Source organism: Canis lupus, chromosome 23, assembly GCF_048164855.1.
Source record: "Canis lupus baileyi chromosome 23, mCanLup2.hap1, whole genome shotgun sequence".
Taxonomy (NCBI): Eukaryota; Metazoa; Chordata; class Mammalia; order Carnivora; family Canidae; genus Canis; species Canis lupus.
This window is the reverse complement of record NC_132860.1, coordinates 42,440,554-42,448,875: the sequence shown is the minus strand read 5'-3', so window position 1 is coordinate 42,448,875 and position 8,322 is coordinate 42,440,554.

Sequence of the window (8,322 nt, the reverse complement as noted above, 5' to 3'; positions counted from 1 at the left end):
ACAGTTGCTATGCCTTCTTTAACTTTTAGTAGTTATAATTAGTGTCTATCTTTCTGCATTAAAATCAAAGAAAGAAAACAAATCTCAATTTAAATATTTATTCTTAAGATAATTATTTTTAAATCACTTGATCTGTGTCCTTGACTTTCTAATTTTTTTTAAGATTTTATTTATTTATTCATGAGAGACACAGAGAGAGGCAGGGATATAGGCAGAGGGAGAAGCAGGCTCCCTCTGGGGAGCATGTTGCGGGACTTGATCACAGGACCTGGGATCACACCCTGAGCCAAAGGCCCCAGGTACCCCTGTCCTTGACTTTCTGCAGATATCCATCTATATAATCAGATATAGGATATAGGATATAGGTTGTTTTACTTATGGGCAGGAAAAAAAATGTGCTCAGTGTTGTTGGAATATTTTGGTTACAGCTGTGCAATGATTATTGTCTTCAGGCAACAGTTTACCATAGCAGATAAGCTCCAAGCATAATTACCTCTTAGACCTCATCCTCATTAATATCATAAAGCATTTGGCTTTTACCAACATACTCCTTAGATTTTATATAACATCAACTCTGATTGTGCCTTGAGCCTTGCATCTTTGTTTCTTCTTCTGACTCTGTAGCCATGTCTCACTCTTTAAAAATGTTTTCTAAAACATCAGTGCTTCTCTAACCGCTTTCTTTCTTTGCTTATATGTTTTAATTCATGATTTCATGTATGCATGGCTTGCAACTATCTCCTTCCCACAGCATTGAGAGCAACAGGAGGTGTATAACACGTGTAAAATTTAGTGACCATTGATGACTCTCAACTTTATATTTGCAATCCTAATTATTCCCAGACCATTGGAGCTCATATCCAATTATTTATCAGGCATTTTGATTTTGATGTTGAGTTGCCAGGTAAACTCCAGGACATCCAGTTAACCATTTTTAAGTATATAAGAATGTAACAAATACTACATAGGACATATGTATGCTAAAAAATTACTCACCATTTCTCTGAAATTCAAACTAAACTGGACATGATGTATTTTTATTTGCTAAATTGGCCAAACTAATCCGATGCACACTGAAATCTTGAAATCAAGATATCCAAAGCAAATTAATATTCCTCTTCCTCTATTCAAAGCAGCGCCTGTGATGTCCTTCTCTGTTAGATACATTTAGCCAACCAGCCCTGATTCCTTAGAATGAAATAAGTAGCTGACTAATCAACAAAAGCACAGACCCCCAATTATAACTGCTCACATATATTTCCTAGCTCCTTCACTTATTAGCTGTGTAACCTCTAGCAAGTTTGGTAGATTACTACAGACTATTGCTATACCTATGGCAATCTACCGAACTTGCTAAAGGTTATCTTTTCTTAAAAATTTTTTTAAAGATTTTATTTATTTATTCATGACAGACACAGAGAGAGAGAGAGAGAGAGAGGCAGAGACACAGGCAGAGGGAGAAGCAGGCTCCATGCAGGGAGCCTGATGTGGGACTGGATCCCGGGTCTCCAGGATCATACCCTGGGCTGAAGGTGGCGCCAAACCACTGAGCCATCGGGGCTGCCCAAAGTTGTCTTTTCTTATAGGTAACATGAAGATGATAATAATAGTAGCTCATATCAAAAGGGTTTATGAGAATTAAAGTATCAAATCAAGTAGAGCTCTTAGCCAGGCATATAGGAACTGTTCTAGTTTTTTTTTTTCTCATTTATAGCTTCATAGAGCTCATAGAACATAATTGGTACTGGGTAGCAGCACTAACTCAAACATGTTCAAGGAGTGTAGGGGAGTAGTGAGTATCTTGATTTTTTTCAAATATTAATATAAAACATATTTATTTGATAATTTTCTAGAGCAGAAAGAAAATTATTCATCCAAGTTACACTTATTATTTCATGTTTATGTGCCTGTAAATAAAATCCTATGCTGTATCTCTATCACAATATTTATTTTTCATATAGATGAGGAACTGCCTACTGTCCTTTAGTTTCCTGCAAAGCAGGAAACAATGCATGATTTTGAGTTGTTTTTTTTTTTTCTCCTACAATGAGCTTGTGAAAGCAAGAGTATTTTCCTTTGATAGATGCTAGCATCGTGGCTATTTGCAATAGGTGTTTGGCTACATTTTCAAATTTCTGAGGAAAATGTTTAACAGGGTGCTGAGCAACTGAAAACTTATAAGAAATGCAAATTTCTTAGTTTGGGGGTGGGGGTGTGGGTGGAAGTTTGAGCTGTCCGTGCAGTTGTGTTTTTCCTTGATCCTGGTTAAACATTTGGCAGTGAGGTGATGAAAAAATGTATTCTTTGATGGGACATTAAATAATATTCACTTTCTTCTATTAGAGAGGGTCTCTGACTTGAAATGGTTAAACTGGATCTGTAGTATCCTAAGTGCAATGATATAAAGACTTAGATCAATTTAATGTTACAGTATATTTAAATGTTTCTATATATTTAAATCATTAATTAGTCATTAGTCATTTAACCTAAGAGTACTTGAGTATCTACTTTGTATGAGTCACAGTGCGTTGTGCTGTGTGACCGTGGGGAGTCATTAAAGGAGCACTACCATGGAATCTTTACCTTAAGGTGGATAAACAGAAATGACAGGATGGACTGGAGAGGAGATCTAAAATCCTAAACATTGGTGAGGATGCAGTAGTCACAATCCTTGTCTGTGCTGGAATGATATCAGTGCAAAGGAAAGTATTCTGGATAATAGCCCACCCCCGTGCTTGAACAATGGCAACACAGACAAGAGAAATCCAGGTGATAATCCATAAGGTGCTGGAGTGGGACAAAAATAGAAGAGAAGGAAACTCTGCAAGACTTTCTAAAAGAACACTAGACCCTGCTGTTATATAAAATACCTATTAATGTTAAACCTAATGGTAATGATCAACTGAGGAAAGGGAGCTGAAAACTTTGACATAATAATACTAAATGAACTCTTTCTATGTGAATTGGGAATATTAGAGATCCTAAGTAATTTCCAAGAGAGTTATTTGACAAAAGCCTCTTGACCTGGACTGTGATATGTCACTCATAATGACTCTGGAAACATGAATCTGTAAGGAATGAATCAGGCCAGGAGATATCATCAGGCCAGGGGTCAGTTTGTTCTTTGAAAGGCTCTATCTGTTATCACTGAATAACAGATTGGACTTTGCAGCTCAAAGGCTTGAACCCAGCAGATACTGCTCACCCACTGCCCTGTATGAGTAATTAATGTCAATCAGAGTATTCCTGGTGTTATCACTAAATCTGAAATCTGGGCCTGGCATTTGAATTCTAAAGAAAATGTTCCTTAACTTGCCTTTTAACACACTTGTCTATTTTAAGCATTCACACTAAAACTGTATTAAGTACTTTAGATTGTCTTATGTGTCTTGTCTCAAAAGTTATATAATACAATCAGGCTATTAAGAGGAAAAAAGTGGAGACTTTCCCTCTATTTTTAATTATTTGGTTTGGCAGGCTTTGCTTTGTTTTGTTTCGCTTTCACATGTTTTCCCTTGACTTAGAATTCTTTGGGTAGAGATGACAATTTCATTGGTGGATCTGAAAGATTTACCTTAGCAAGACCGCAGCTGTATGCAGAGAGAAGCTGCTGACCTCCAAGCATGCAAATAGACAAGGCCTCACACAGAAAATGCCAGAGGTCAAATAGCCAGGTCTACATCAGAGGTGACAAGGAAGCAAAGCACATGGTAAAGGCTATTCTTTAGTGATCATAAGGTTTGCATAAAATTACAAGGCTAAAAATGTGCAGGACCCTCATCTCTGTATACAATCATCAGAATTACCAGCCTTGATAACATTTTTATAATAAAACATTTCTATCATATTCCAATCATAAATCTATCATGATTAGACCATCTACAAGTGAAGACTGCTAACCTTGTAAGAACCAGGAGAAAAAACAAGGAGTCTAATGCCCTTCCCTGCCCTTCCACTTTGCCTTGTCTTTGTGCCCCAGCCTCTAATTAAATTAGTACCCATAAGAAAGGAAGGAAAGAAGGAAGGAAGGAAGGAAGGAAGGAAGGAAGGAAGGAAGGAAGGAAGGAAAAGAAAAGAAAAAAAAAAGAAAAGAAAAGAAAAAAAGAAAAAAAGAAAAGAAAAGAAAAGAAAAGAAAAGAAAAGAAAAGAAAAGAAAAGAAAAGAAAAAAAGGAAAATGAAAGAATAGAAAAGCAGGCGAGAGAAAGTCATCAAATGTCAGATTGTTTCTAAACCTAGGATAGATTGAGACAAAATATGTGGTTGCTTTTTTTTGATCATATCAATAAAGGAGGGATACTTCAGATAACTTTTCCATCATTTGGCTTTTATTTAACAGTTAACTGCTGCTTCATTGTTTAAACACTCATCTATCTCCCTTGATATTTAGAAGAGTATTTTGCTAATTGTAATTTCTTATTTTTCTATTTTAAACTCTTATCCTTTCATCTGTCCCTAAATACACATTCTTACTCTCTAATTTTTCCACTTACATTTCCTTTCTGGAAGACCTTAATCACTTTTATGATTTCTATAATCATCTATAGGTGGAAAATTCAAATCACTATGTACCTATGACCTCTCTTTGAGTTTCAAATTTATAAATCTAAATATCTTCTTGACTCTAAGATAACTGTATGCATTTTAATCCTCATGTACACAGTTAGACACAGTACCTTTTCTTCAACATATTAGTGTGTTGCCCCACATCATATTTTACCTCATGCTGTAGAATTCCTCTCATTCAATGTAGCACTCTTTCTGGATGCCATTTCCTCATAACTGTCAATCATACTAATCTTAGTTTCTTTCTAAAATCTGCCCTTCCTTTGTTTTCCTATAGTCAAGACCTAGTTGAATCCTTCTTTACTTTTAGCCCAGAAAAATGTAAAATCCTCTCATCTTGACCACCGCATTTATCTTAAACAACTATCAATCAAAATGCCCAAGGCTGATTGATTAATACATATTTAACTACTATGTACCAGGCACTATTATCTTGAGGTTGTAATAGTAAAAAAAAAAAAAGAAAAAAAATGATTACCTTATCTTCATGGAGTTTTTATTATGGGAAAATGACAAAAAAAAAAGGCATAAATCCTAATAAAACAGGCAAATACATAATAAAATTACCAATGTTGATAAACAGTGTATGTGAAGAAAACAAACAATATGCTTAGTCTGAAAATAACCAAAGTACATGGAAATTTAGTTCAGATGTGTTCAAGCAATACCTTTCAAAGGGAGGGACATATAAACTTACATTAACACGTGAGAAATGCATGTGTGTGTGTATATGAAGTGGGAGTTGGTTGTGGTGGTACAGAGCATTCCAAGCACAGGGAACAGTATATGAAAATATGCAAGCATGTCCGTTCTCACTACTTTTACTCAGCATAGTACTAGAAGTCCTAGCCACAGCAATCAGGCAAGAAAATGGAATAAAAGGCATACAAATTGATAAGGAAGAAACAAAACTGTCACTATTTGCAGATGACATGATGCTATATATATATAAAATCCTAAGGACTCCACCAAAATCCTACTAGAACTGGAAATGAATTCAATAAGGTTGTAGGACACAAAATCAATGTTCAGAAATATGTTGCATTTCTATACACTAATAAGCAGCAAAAAGAGAAACTAAAAAAAATCCCATTTACAATTGCATCAAAAATAATAAAATACCTAGGAAAAAACTTAACCAAAGAGGTAAAAGACCTATATTTTGAAAATTATAATATAAAAAAACAATGACTGTTAGAAAGTTGCCTTCATTAGTTCAGGGATTGGAGCAGAATAACCAGGTAATTATTTCCAACTTCAGTGTTTTATTAAATGTAAATTATCCTAGCCACCAAATCTATGAAGGAAGGGAAATTTTGGTTCTCTAATAGCTAAATTCTAAGCTTTCTCAGTAAATGAATATGAAGATTGAAATTATCTTGAAATTGTTAAATCAGAGGTGGTTGATTTTATATTGATGTTACATTATATTCCAGGCTTAAAGCCAGTATATTGCCAAACTTGGCAAGCTTTCCTACTGTAGATCTTTAAGAAACAGAATTAGAATATCTAACAAAAGCAAGAATGACCACAAATGTGCAGTATTATTAGGTATTATTCCATAGAGAATAGAAATTGATTTCCTAAAGCAAAGGACAATATCTGATATCTCCTGCTGCAATACAAATCTGAGGATATGGTATAGAACACAAAACTATATCCTATAGGCTACAAGAATATGTAAAAAATATTATTTTTATATATGCTCATTTTTCAAGAGTCACAATTTAATTTCATAAACACAAGAGAAAAGGATGAGCTGCCTTTCTATGAAGCTATAAATATATGACTATTTGACAAAAAAAGATCTTGATGCATTTTGACTGAATTTTAGTCTATTTCCTAGTTTGCCTGAGTGTAATTTATTAAATGCAATACTATAAAAATAGACACTTCTACATATTGCTGACAGGACTGTAAATTGGTACAAACTTTCCAGAGAGTAATTTGACAATATGTTTCAAAAGTCTTAAGTATTTGACAACCCATGGCCACTTCTTAAGATTAATCATGAGAAATAGTCATGACTATGGGCAAGATATAGACAAGGTTATTCATTGCAGCAAAATGTAAAATTGAAAAGTAGAAACAATTTGCATATCTAACATTAAAATATTATTTGAATTATTTATATTTAAAGATTTATTCTTTCATAAAATATGATAGAATATAACCAATAAAGTTATTGTAGATTAATGTTTAATAACATACACATCTATTTACAGTAATTGTTTCAAGTTCAAATATATTACAAACATAACTTATAGTTTGATCTAATTTTGATTAAAGAGTAATGCAAAACAAGATTAATAATGACTAAATTTCCAGTCTTATTTTATTTTAAAATTTTTTCAGTGCTTAATGTAATTTAACTTGATAATGAGAAGATATTCCTAAAGCCAACATAGCAATTAATTTTTTATTGATCGCTAATGATTACTCACAATTATACTCAAAATTTAGTGAACACATAAGTAAATTCTAAGGACTCATTTTGTGGTTGTTGTGGTCTGTAAAATTGTGAATTTGGTTAAGAGCTGAATTAAATAAAAGGAGGGTAGACTACTTGTGTTGAGGAAAAGACCAGAAAGTCTCTAAGTTAAAATAGTAACATTGATTGTTTCTTGAACCTTTCTTACTTTCTAGCTTGCAGTGTGCCTGAAATTTTAATTTATTATTAAATACATATCAACATCTATATAGTGATACACATATCTATACATAGAGTATGTTGATTGTCTGTGCATCAAGAAGAAAATGAATGTTGACAGTTAAATTTAAAATCTCCAAGAGAGGGCAGCCCCGGTGGCTCAGCAGTTTAGCACCACCTTCGGCTTGGGGTGTGATCCTGGAGACCCGGGATGGAATCCCACATCCGGCTTCCTGTGTGGGGCCTGCTTCTCCCTCTGCCTGTGTCTCTGCCTCTCTTTTTCTGTCATGAATAAATAAATAAAATCTTTAAAAAAAATAAAAATAAAATCTCTATGAGAGAAAACAAATTATCCAACTTTGCAGAGGATACCATAAAGTTTATTCTTTTCTGGATCTTGAAAAACTATTTATTGCTCCCAAAGTAAGGAAATACTCTCAAATGTACAGAGTGCTCTTTCATTCACACCATTATTGACTTTCCCAAAATGGATTCAAAGTAAAATAGCATTGAAAATAACTCTAAGGGGGGCACCTGGATGGCTCAGTCAGTTAAGCATCTGCCTTTGGCTCAGATCATGATCCCAGGGTCCTGGAATGGAGCCCCATATTGGGCTGCTTCTCCCTCTCCCTCTGTCCCTCCTCCTGCTCATGTTCTCTCTTTCTCTCTCTCTCTCTCTTTCTCTCTCTCTCTCTCAGATAAATGATTTTTTAAAAAGAACTCTAATGTCTAAATTCATTAAATAGCTTTATATGTAATTTTCCAATATAATTGCTTATTCAGGAAGTCAGTACTTTGTTTCCTGAATTTATGGATTGAAAAGTCAAGATACACAGTGTGACTCATGTGTGTTCACATAGGACACCATTTTGTAATCATTCAGCCAGATGGATTTTTGTATACAAAATACCTACTTTGTATTTCCTTCATAGGGGTTCAGTTGTGGGCTTTCTATTACCTCTTAATGAGGTATATTGACATCAGTGGAAGAATCAAATTATCCTCTTTGTTCCTGATTTCATAACTTTGTTATGCAGGTGAAACTATGTGTCCTTGTGAGTTAAGTGAGAATTAGCTATATGTATTTTCAGAATGAAAGAGGAGCTGG